Source organism: Staurois parvus, unplaced genomic scaffold (assembly GCF_062004578.1).
Source record: "Staurois parvus isolate SC_StPar_1 unplaced genomic scaffold, SC_StPar_1.0 ptg000440l, whole genome shotgun sequence".
Classification (NCBI taxonomy): domain Eukaryota; kingdom Metazoa; phylum Chordata; class Amphibia; order Anura; family Ranidae; genus Staurois; species Staurois parvus.
The window spans coordinates 4127416-4139584 of NW_028318236.1; the positions used below are offsets into that span (position 1 = coordinate 4127416).

At 44.0% G+C, this 12169-nt stretch overlaps 1 protein-coding gene across 1 annotated transcript in view; it reads right to left on the bottom strand.

Moving 5' to 3' along the window:
- PIWIL4 (piwi like RNA-mediated gene silencing 4) overlaps positions 1-12169 on the bottom strand; it is a 277179-nt gene that overhangs the window by 14397 nt on the left and 250613 nt on the right. The window lies entirely within an intron of this gene.

The window sequence follows — 12169 nt, forward strand, 5'->3', positions numbered from 1 at the left end:
GTGACTTATCACATGACCAAAGGAGGGAAAGAAGGAGAAGCTGTATTCACAAGAAGATCTGTGAGTACAAGGGGGAAGGGCGAGGTTACACTTATGGAGACACCTGATGTAAAGGGGGGCTCTGATGGGAACACCTTATATAAAGGGGGACTCTGATGGGGACACCTGATGTAAAGAGGGACTCTGATGGGGACACCTGATGTAAAGGGGGACTCTGATGGGGACACCTGATGTAAAGGGGGACTCTGATGGGGACACCTGATGTAAAGGAGGACTCTGATGGGGACACCTGATGTAAAGGGGGACTCTGATGGGGACACCTGATGTAAAGGGGGACTCTGATTGGGACACTTGATGTAAAGGAGGACTCTGATGGGGACACTTGATGTAAAGGAGGACTCTGATGGGGACACCTGATGTAAAGGGGGACTCTGATTGGGACACTTGATGTAAAGGAGGACTCTGATGGGGACACTTATTTTCATTTTATGTTTACATTGTTTTATGTTAACTACTTGCCCTCTAGACTCTATTAAGCTATTGCTGTTATGTTTAAATTGACATAAAGCAGTTATAATTGCTGTTTTTTATATTTTGGACTCTTTATTCTAAAGAAAAATGTAATGTCATAAGCTTTAAGAGGGGCGTGGTTGGGGGCAGGGCTGGGAGATAGGGCTGGGTTGGAGGCAGACCTGGGCACGGTTTGGTGGGGCAACTGGTGGAGAGTAAGGTTTTTGCCTGGCTAGTAGGTCTAGACTTGAAATGTTAAGCCCTGCTCTATGTGATAGCAAAAAATCATAAGTTGAAAAAAAAATAAATTAAAAAAACACATGAAAATTAAAAAAAAAAAAAAAAATGTTGAGCCTCCCCACACCAACATACATACAAAAAATTAATTAAAAAATGCAATTGTTGGGACGCCTACGGAAAAAACAGCAACTGTGCTACACATGTTACATATTACTGCACACACCAGAAGAAAATCAATAATTTCAACACCAGAACTCATGAGTACCGCTAAACTGATGACCTGTAGGTGCTTTTAAAACATTATGGAAAATATAGGGTATTGACATATTTTTCATGGGTGCACACAATTTTAATGTTTGACATGTGGGATATTTACTTGGTGCAACTCCATCTTTTATATTTTACAAAAAAATTGGGTAAATTATTGTGTTTGACAGTGATAGAAGTCACAAAATTGCTCTAACAGCTGATGAGAAAAGGTATTTAGCAGTTTATAGTTACTAAAATAACTGCACTTCCATGTTCTGTGTACTGTGGGAGACCAGATATAGTGAACGCAGGGTCCTGGGTTTAGTAACACTCTAAGTAATCTTCAGGCCTAAAAAAATGGCTCTGGGACTCAAGTGGTTAAAGGAGAAGTACAGCCCATGCTTTTTTGGCTGTGCTTCTGTGAATCACAGGAGTGTAATTCGTTCTGCTCTCCTATGACCCGTTTTCAGAAGACAGCGTATTGAAGTCCGCTGTCGGCTGATGTCATTCAGCCGTTTCAGGCTGGGGAAAGATCCCAACTTTAAAATCGGGACCCACCCCAGGGTCTGGAGCAGTACCCGGCTCAGCCTCTAAGCGAGCTGCTGAGAACCTGAGCCAGCAGCTCCTTCCCCCTCCACAGCCCAGCGTTCCAGTGTCAGCTGAAAACAGGTCACAGGAGTGCAGAACGAACTGCACTCCTATGATCCACATGAGAAGTACTTTGGTTGTACTCCTTTAACCACTTGAGTCCCAGAGCCATTTTTTTAGGCCTGAAGAATAAAGTGTTACTGCTCAGAGCGGCTGTGAGAACTCAGCAATCAGCAGTTATGTGATCGCCGAGTTCTCACCCTTAGAACCAGCGAGGGGCAGATGCAGCATCGGACTGATGCTGCATCCACCTTGGTGAATGAGAGATGACATATAGGAAGTGATCAAAGCAAAAAGAACTTCAAAGCTTCTGTGGATGAGTGGTTCAGAGATCACAGCAGCTTGGACCGGATGAGTGTTGGCTGTTGACTTCACCCGGGCTGTTGATATGCCTACCACTCTGAGATGTTTGTGACTGCATAACATATTGACTCCATGAGGTGATGAACAGATTGTATCCAACCAGTAGAAGAGGCCCATAGGATATAGAGGCAAGATTGAGAATAGTGATGTAGGAACCCTCTTCTCTCAGTAGCTACCTCAATGTATTCCTGGAAAGAACTTCCAAATGAGGAGCGTACCTAGAAAAGGCATGTGCAAAAGACACCTTTAATGGGCATGGTTCTTCTGACCAGCCTTTATGCAATAAGATTCTGTGCATATGCACGGAAAGTAAGGACAATCCGGAGAGCTAAGGGCTTGTTTGCACTTGCTTCAACCTCATCACACATTAAAGCGCCTACCTCTTCAACTTGCTTTTTGATGTGTTTGTGATGCTTCTATGATGCTTCTGTGGTGCTTCAATGATGCTTTGGTGGTGCTTTTTTGAAGCTTGGCAGATGCCCTGTGTGTGTGTGTTGATATACCTGCAATACCTCCAAATCAAAGCAAATGAAAAAGCTGCGGGTACTGTAAGCGAGCTTTGTTACAGACTTCTATGGAGGCTTTGAAGACACATTGAAACACCACTAAAGCGACATAGGGGTATAAATTTTGAAGCGAAGTGAAGAAAAGCAAAGCAAACGCAATGTGTAAATGGGCTAGTGTAAATGAGCCCTAAAATATATAATACTCTAGATATTGTCTAAGAATCTTCTGTATCCTGTACAATTAAGATATTTTGCACCACCGATTCCTCTAACTGGCTAAGGCAGAGGTGGGCTCTCACTGACCACAGGAGAGTCCCAAAGCAGTGCCAAAAAAAGAGGGGTAGGAAACAGGATCCAAAACAGGCCCACAGTCGAACACGAGCCCACCTGAAAGAAAAAAAAAACCAAGAGGGAACCAAAAAACCTCAAATTAACGCCTGCAAAACTTTGCAACCAAAACAAGCATCTGAAGATGCAAAAACATCCACCTTGTAAAACTTAGTAACGGTGTGCACAGACAACCAAGTAGCCACATTACAAACCTGAGACACAGACACCTGATGTTGGAAGCCCAAGAGCGACTAAGTGCCCTGGTAGAATGTGCCGTAATGGGAAAGGCAGGAACCTGACCCTTAATGGTATAAGCCTCAACCACCATCTGCCTGATCCACCTAGAAATGGTGGCAGAGGAAGCTTCCGGGCCCTTTTTTGGCCCGTCCATAATAACATAAAGAGATTCTGATCTCAGACAGGACTCCGTAGTGGACAGATACACCAGAATTGTTCAAACTACATCTAAGGCGTTCAGTGCAACTTCAGTGCTAAGGACGCAGGCATAGGGAAGGCAGGACAATGTCCTCGTTCAGATGGAAATCAGACACTACTTTTGGTAGAAAGGAAGGTCACAAATGAAGAACCACCTTCTCCTTGTGTATAGCTAAATAAGGATACCTACAGGACAAGGATGCCAGCTGCAGCGTGTGGAAATGACAGCCACCAAAAAGGCTACCTTCTGAGAGAGTAAGCAAGGGTATATTATTTATGTATTTATTACAGGTACTTATATACACAGTGCTTTACATGTACAGTGCCTTGAAAAAGTATTCCTACCCCTTGAAATTATCCACATTTTCTCATGTTACAACCAAAAAGGTAAATGTATTTTATTGGTAGTTTATGTCACAGACCAACACAAAGTAGCACACAATTGTGAAGTGGAAGGAAAATAATAAATGGTTTAAATTTTTTTTTACAAATAAGCATCTGAAAAGTGTGGCATGCATTTGTATTCAGCCCTCTTTACTCTGAAACCCCAAACTAAAATCTAGTGGAACCAATTGCCTTCAGAAGTCACCTACTTAGTAAATAGAGTCCACCTGGGTGTAATTTAATCTCGATAAATACAGCTGTTCTGTGAAGCCCTCAGGTTTGTTAGAGAACATTAGTGAACAACCAGCATTATGAAGGCCAAGGAACACACCAGACAGGTTAGGGATAAAATTCTGGAGAAGTTTAAAGCATGGTTAGGTTACAAAACAATATACCAAGCTTTGAACATCTCACCGAGTTCAATCCATCATCCAAAAATGGAGAGTATGGCACAATTGCAAACTTACCAATACATGGCCATCCACCTAAACTGACAGGGCAGGTGTCAGGGTCCTGTTCACGGCAGAAGTTCTGGAAGATCTGGCATTTCTGCCAGAACTCTGCATGGCCGCAGGACACATCGGCCTCAGTTTGGAGCCAGACGGCCTTTATAAGGAGGCTCATCACTTCCACAAGTTGCTGGATGATCTCTAGCTCCCCATGCCCTGTTCCTGTTTCCTGTGACTTTGACCTGTAATTGCCTGTTACCGACTTGGCTTGCTCCAGGACCTGTCTACTCTGCTTTACCCCTGATCTGACCTCGGCCTGGCTTACGGATACGCTCTCTCTCTCTCGCTCCCGTGTATGACCTCGGCTATCCCATCTGACTATGTCTGCTCTGATTCCCACCTGGTACCTGACCTTGGCTTGAACCGACTACCCAGTAAACATCTAAATCCCGAAAGGGCATGCATACTACGCACAGGCACCTCCTGTCTGCAGACCTATCTCCGTGCACCAGCTGTGCTTCTGAGTGGACCACCAACCAGCACTCCTACAGGCGACCTGTGCAACTTTGGGCCTGACTCCCGCTGTCCCACTCTCAGGGGAGTCCGGAACTTAGTCGAAAGGGAAGCCCTCTCTCCATTGGCCTCCATCAACAGGTACGTGATAGCGGGTAAGGAGAGCAATAATCAGAGAAGCAGCCAAGAGGCCCATGGTAACTCTGGAGGAGCTGCATAGATCCACAGCTCAGGTGGGAGAATTTGTCCACAGTACAACTATTAGTCGTGCACTCCACAAATATGACCTTTATGAAAGAGTGACAGAAAGAAAGCCATTGTTGAAAGAAAGTCATAATAAGTTCCGTTTGTAGTGTGAGAGAAGCCATGTGGGGGACACAGCAAATATGTGGAAGAAGGAGCTCTGGTCAGATGAAACCAAAATTTTACTTTTTGGCCTAAAAGCAAAACGCTGTGTGGCAGAAAACGAACACTGCACATAACCCTGAACACACCATTCTCACCGTGAAACTTGGTGGTGGCAGCATCATGTTGTAGGGATGCTTGTCTTCAGCAGTGACAGAGAAGCTGGCCAGAGTTGGTGGGAAGATGGATGAAGCCAAATACAGGACAATCTTAGAAGAAAACCTGATAAGAGTCTGCAAAAAACTTGAGACTGGGGCGGAGGTTCACCTTCCAGCAGGACAGCGGCCCTAAACATACAACCAGATCTACAATGGAATGGTTTAGATCAAAGCATATTCACGTGTTAGAATGACCCAGTCAAAGTCCAGACCTAAATCCAATTGAGAATATGTGGCAAGACTTGAAGATTGCTGTTCACAGATGCTCCCCATGCAATCTGACAGATCTTGAGTTATTTTGCGAAGAAGAATGGGCAAACATTTCACTCTCTAGATGTGCAAAGCTGATAGAGACATCCCCAAAAGACTTGTAGCTGTAATTGCAGTGAAAGGGGGTTCTACAAAGTATTGACTTGGAGGGGCTGAATACAACTGCACACCACACTTTTCAGATATTTATTTGTAAAATATTTTGAAAACCATTTATCATTTTCCTTCCACTTCACAATTATGTGACACTTTGTTTTGGTCTATCACATAAAATCCAAATAAAATACATTTATGTTTCTGGTTGCAACATGATAAAATGTGGAAAATTACAAGAGGTACGAATACTTATTCAAGGCACTGTAAGTGCTACAGAGGGTCCAGAGGAACCTGTTAAACAAGCAATTTCAGCGAGCGCTACCTAGACAATAGTAGCTGCTAGAACACAGAAAAATCAACCATAAACCTCCCAATGTAAATATCAATATAAGTAGGTGCAGCGCTTATAACAAGATAATAATCAAAGTGGCTATGTCAGAAAATTAATAAATGCATAAAATTAAAATCAATATGAATATAAAGTGGAGTGATCGTCACCACACGGTGGTGGTAGTGATGGTAAAAAAAAGTCTGAAACTATTGGACGTGAGGCTCTCCTTAGATCACAACCAACGTGCTTGGATTCCTTATCCAGGGGTGACAGATGTTGTGTCTGAATAAGTGAGACGCACTCACCAGAAGCACGCTTATAACACGCATTTGAGATTATTCCTGTCTCATCAGGTATAATCAGGTCATCTGTTCACAGATCAAGCCAGGTTTCTGTTCGCCAACTGGGTCCCTTGACAGGTATCGCTGCGTCTGGTCACCTCTGTAATAGGCTCTCTGGGTCCCTTGACAGGTATCAACAGAGTCGAGTCGCCTCTATAATAGGCTCTGTGAATGATGGCACTTACAGAGAGAGCCCAACAAAGGATGCCACATAGCGTGATACTGCATAAAGGAGTTTTAATTCCACCAAACAAGTGTAAAATATAAAAGAAGGAAACTGACCATATGTAATTCAGGATGGCCACCAGCCCTAGGGGGGCTACAGCATCCGGACATCACGCCACTGCTGGTGGCCATGCTGAATTACATATGGTCAGTTTCCGGATAAGACTGCTCCCCAGAAAATAATCCACACTACACAGAAAATTTTAGGCTGTACACTTCTGTCTCTAGATTAAATTTATCAGACTTGTTGTCTTTGTAGAGCAGAGAAAACAGTGAGAGATTTGTCCTATCCTGGTCACCGTTTCTTTGAAATATTGTCGTCCAGTAGACAGTTTAGAAATATAAAGCTGAGGACAAACAGATTTAGACAAAGTTTTTTTTTCTGTTAAGACTATAAATAATATGATATCAAAAATTAGCCAAGAGGCCCTGAGTTGTTGTTTGTTACAACAGAGTGTTCTTATTTTTAAAGACAAGAATGTTTTAATGTTATTTGATTTGCATTTGATCCATGTACTGTGATCGTACATGTGGTACATTGTTTTTATGTTTTTTTAAATGAGGAGTAGGATTGAATTTTCCTTGTGAATTTATTTCTACAATGCGAATAAATCTTGTCTATTGTTCCATATCTAGTCCTCTGTGTCCTGTGATGTACAATTTTTTTCAGGTAGCACTAAAAAGGTTAATTGCTATTGGTATTTATTGCTATATATTACAAATAATATACTATTTTGCAATTTCAGCCTGAACAAACATGCTTGAAAGAATTTACTGTAGTGAAAAACTGAAGAGGTGGAATAACCTGTGGCAGTTTTCATAAGAGTTACGTATTGTTTGAAGAAATACATTTATTTGGGTTGAAACTGAAAGATAGATGAAAATTATTACCATACCTTGCTTTTGAAAATGTTGATCTTGAATTGTAATAAAACATTTGGAAATGTATGCATTCATATTATCTCTCTCACAAAGAATATTTTACAGGAAACAAGTAAAACCACCTTGTGACCTGCTAATACCATCCATTTAAACGCTGTATGTGACAGTAAGGAAGCTGTAGTGGGTGTATGAAGGAATGCCTGCACTACACTACAAATAGATCCTCAGGTTACTCACAAAAGGCAGAGGGGTTGACTACTGCACTACATCTACGGTTGAGTAACACCCCAGTCACATCAAGCCTGACTTTGAAATCGTGCGACTTACAGTGAAGTCACACGATTTCAATGTCAGGTGAGATGCCGATTTTATGTGCGATTTGCAAGACATCTGACACAAAGTAGTACATGTGCTGCTCCGACCAAGTTGGAACTGCACTGATATGACACCTCTAATTGTGGACAGTAGGGTGCGAATTAGCATGCGATTTGCAAGTTGCATATCATGCTAATCGCATGTCAAGTCGCACCCAATGTGACCGGGGTGTAAAAGATGGAAATCCTGAGTTTCACTTAGTGCTTTAGGAAAAAACACTATTGCTGTCCGTTTCTGTAAAACACAAGGATCCTTGCTGCTCTGGGCACACATATTTTCAAAACGATTTCCTTTCCTTTTTTGAGCAGTAGAGGTCACTAACGCACTGAACACAGCACATACTGCATGTAAACATTCTGCTTTAAAAATGTATTCTATGTCTATCTGCTCTAGTTAATTTAGAATATCCGTCCTCAATATTAAATCTTAGCTATGTCCAGCACACGAAATCCCTTACAAGGCCTGGATAATCTGGCCAGTATTAGCAAATGCAATGAAATAGTACATCTTTATACTGTGTCTGAAATATATTACTTTGTTCTGTTTATTAAAAAGATATTCCTTAAATATTTTTTTTATCTGTTCTAGACCCTTCCCATGCAGCATATCCACAAATTCTTAAGAATGTTGCAAGCTACATTGCTGACACAGATGTTAGTTCCAGTCTCTGAATCTGGTGGTGACAATCTATTGTATATGGGGCAGCCCAAGATAATCTTAAACAGATAAGCCAATACCAAAACTCCCTGAAGGGAGACCTGCTTCCACCATAGCCTAACGAGGAATGCTTGGGCAGCACAAACATTCCTCTTTAGGGCCAAAATGGGCACAGCAGAAATTTTATGATGTTCAGATGTCCAAGCATGACTGTATAAGGCCAGCATTAACCTGTAGTCCAGGGGTCTCCAAACTGTGGCCCAGGGCTGCATGCAGCCCTTTGACTTTATCTGGCCCTTGGGGCACTGTTCCTCTTGAGGGCACCAACAATGGGGCACTATTCCTCCCACCGACACGGATGAGGCACTGTTTCTCCCACTGACATCAATGATGGGGCACTATTCCACCCCCTAATACTAAAGATGGGGCATTGTTTGCTCCCACAGGTGTCAGGGATCCTGTCGCCGTGCGACGAATCCCCTCGGGCCGTGGCAGTACGAGTGCGCAGGCACGGGAGCGTGCGGGCGCACCTGCGCAGAAGCGCGGGAACTCACGCATGTGCAGTAGCATACACGTCACCGCTAGGCGGGCTATTTAAACCTGCAGAATAGTAAAATCATTGCCTTCTGGTCTACAACGTTCCTGCACATAACACCTGATCCTGTTGCCTGTATTCTGATTTGCCTGACTAAGAAAGAACTCCGCCTGCACTGACCCCGGCTATCCCTGACCATCCGCTTGCCTGCTCCTTTGTACTTGATCTGCCCGCTTAATACTGACCCGGCTTGTCTGATTCTGCTACATCTACTTACCTGCACCTGGCTTGCATCCTGACGGCAACCATACTTACCTGCCCCTGCACTCACGGTCCTGCAACCGGCCTGCATCCTGGTCACAGCCATACTTACCTGCCGCTGCACCCACGGTCCTGCATCTGGCCTGCATCCTGGTCACAGCCACTTACCTGCTGCTGCACCCACGGTCCTGCAACCAGCCTGCATCCTGGTCACAGCCATACTTACCTGCCGCTGCACCCACGGTCCTGCATTCGGCCTGCATCCTGGTCACAGCCATACTTACCTGCCGCTGCACCCAACCTGCATCCTGATTGCCGCCATACCTGTCTGCTGCTGCACCTACGTTTCTGCATCTGCACCTGCAACCAGCCTGCATCCTGGTCATAGCCATACTTACCTGCCGCTGCACCCACGGTCCTGCATTCGGCCTGCATCCTGGTCACAGCCATACTTACCAGCCGCTGCACTCACAGTCCTGCACCCAACCTGCATCCTGATTGCTGCCATACCTGTCTGCTGCTGCACCTACGTTCCTGCATCTGCACCTGGCCTGCATCCGGATCCCCTGGGTCTTCAGCTACCTGTCGTCAGCTCCAGATCTACCCAGCACTTGTGCCACTCCTGGCTCTGTGCCCTCTGTTCCCACTATCAGGGGCTCCGAGCAGGAGTCGTAAGAGGACGCCTTCTCTCCACATCAGGCTCCCCAACCAGGTACCTGACAACTGGACATATTCTGGCCCCCCTAAAGTCTGAAACTGACCCTTTGTTTTGAAAGTTTGGAGACCCCTACTGTAGTGTAAAGAACCTGCCTTGTACTAGTGCATGTAATATACTACAAGAGCTGCAGAAATGAGAAACTGCATTCATGTTTTATTTATTAAAATGTTTTTATTTAAATACACCAGGCTTTCCAGTGTAAGAATTGTAATGGGAAATTTCAGTAGGTCTGCTGAGTAGATATTAGAGAATTATGCTCCATTTTCATTCTCCCCTTTTGTCCAATCTCTGTTCCAAGCTTAGTGGTGACAGAGAATATGAATTTGCATAGATAACACTACTCTACCTAATCTATTTGGTACATTTGTCTTTGTTATTTCTCTTTTTCTTCTCTTTCTTCTTTTTTTTTTTACAACAACGTGATAGAGGAGAGATAGAAAGAGAGCTATGGGAACAACAAATGCATTTTTATATGAATTTTTAAGAGTGTTTGTTGCAATTTCTGTTGTTCCAGCACATCTGCTTGTTATTGAATGTGTTTTTTTCAGAAATGCATGAAAAACCACCTACAATATAGAAAAAGATTAATAACGTGCTGCACAGCAAGAAAATTCTAAAACTGAATTGTGGATTTATATGTGTTATCATATGCTGTGTCATTAACACGCATTGTGTTAAAGCGGAGCTCCACCCAAAAGGGGAAGTTTTAAGGACTGCTCCCCCGCTCCCCATTACGGTGTCCTCCCTCCCTGTACTCTTTTGGGACAGGTGACAGGTCCCAGAAGACTACAGGACTATTCATGAAGCGCAGCGCTACTCGTGCATGCGTAGTGGGTACCCGGCTGTGAAGCCGCAAGCTATCACAGCCGGGTTCCCACACTGAAGATGCCGGCCTCCTGAAATACAGGACGGCCGGTGAAACGGGCTGCGGGGGGACACACCGTGGGACCGAGGGACAGGTAAGTGGTTGTTTTTTAAAAGTCAGCAGCTAGTTTTTGTAGCTGCTGACTTTTATTTTTTGACAGGGTGAGTGGAACTCCACTTTGAGGCAACCCATTCATTTTAAATGGGAAGCCAATGCAACAGATCACCGCCAAAAAGGATGTGTTCGATGTTTTCCTTGCAGCACACCACAATGCACATGTATGTTGTGGTGTACTGCAGTGGGGCTGCATTGCCTGTTTCTGTATTAGTGTGCTACAGAGTCCCTGTGAATGGTATTGCAGTGCGTTGTTACAGCACAGAACTGACTGGGCGCTCAGTCTAATGTACACAGAATCATGTAATACAGGATCCAGGCAGTCATGATTTTTGAATTGTATGATTCTACACTGGATGACTCTGCATATTTGGATGAATCAAACAAATTGCCCTAGTTGGAAATCAATTTACCCATTCCTAATCAGCAGTTTTTAAACTTTATTTACTTAAGCTGTGCCTATATGTCACATATGACAGTCAGCCTCACGCCTGTCATACCTCTCCAGCAAAAAACAATTTAAAGTGATTGTAAAGCTTCTGATTTAAAAAAAACAAAACTTACCTACTCTGTGTAATAGTTTTGCACAGAGCAGCCTAATCGTCCTCTATTTGGGTCCCCCACTGGCGCCCCAGGCCCCTGCTGTGTGCCCCCATAGAAAGCTGCTTGCTCGGGGGGCATTCATGTGTACCTACTCCCGAGCAGCCTCTGTGTGTCTATGAGACACACAGAGTGCCGCTCGGCTATTGGCTACCACTGTTGTGTCTCAGGCAATGAGGTAGAGATTTGGGACAGCTTCTGCTCTTGTGCACATCACTGTATCAGCCTCAGGTGAGTATGGGGGTGGGGCAGGGGGGCACACCAAAGGAGCTGTGAGGGAACATATAGATTGGGCTTAGGCTAGTATGGGGGGGGGGGGGGGCTGCACACATTGAATGAAGGCAAAAATCATTCAGGGTTTAGAACCACTTTAAGTATAACTTAACTTTTTATTTTGTGAGAAAGAAGATAGTTAAAAATTTGGATTTTTTTTTTTTTGGGGGGGGGGGGGGTGTTTAATAATTCTGCCTACATAGGGCTCTCTGAGGCCTGTTGGGAATGTGGGGTGGAATTATTTTTATTTCCTGTCTCATAAACACAACAGCGATTCCCATTAAATCCCACTTAAAGAAAGCCATAGATTTTGTGATTTACGCTCATGCAACCGTTGGAAAATCGCTCGATTCCACTGACTGTGTTGTTGGGGAAATCTCTCCCGTGGAGCTATTGTGTTCTGGCGGGGAGTGATCTATGGTGGGAGAACAAAATG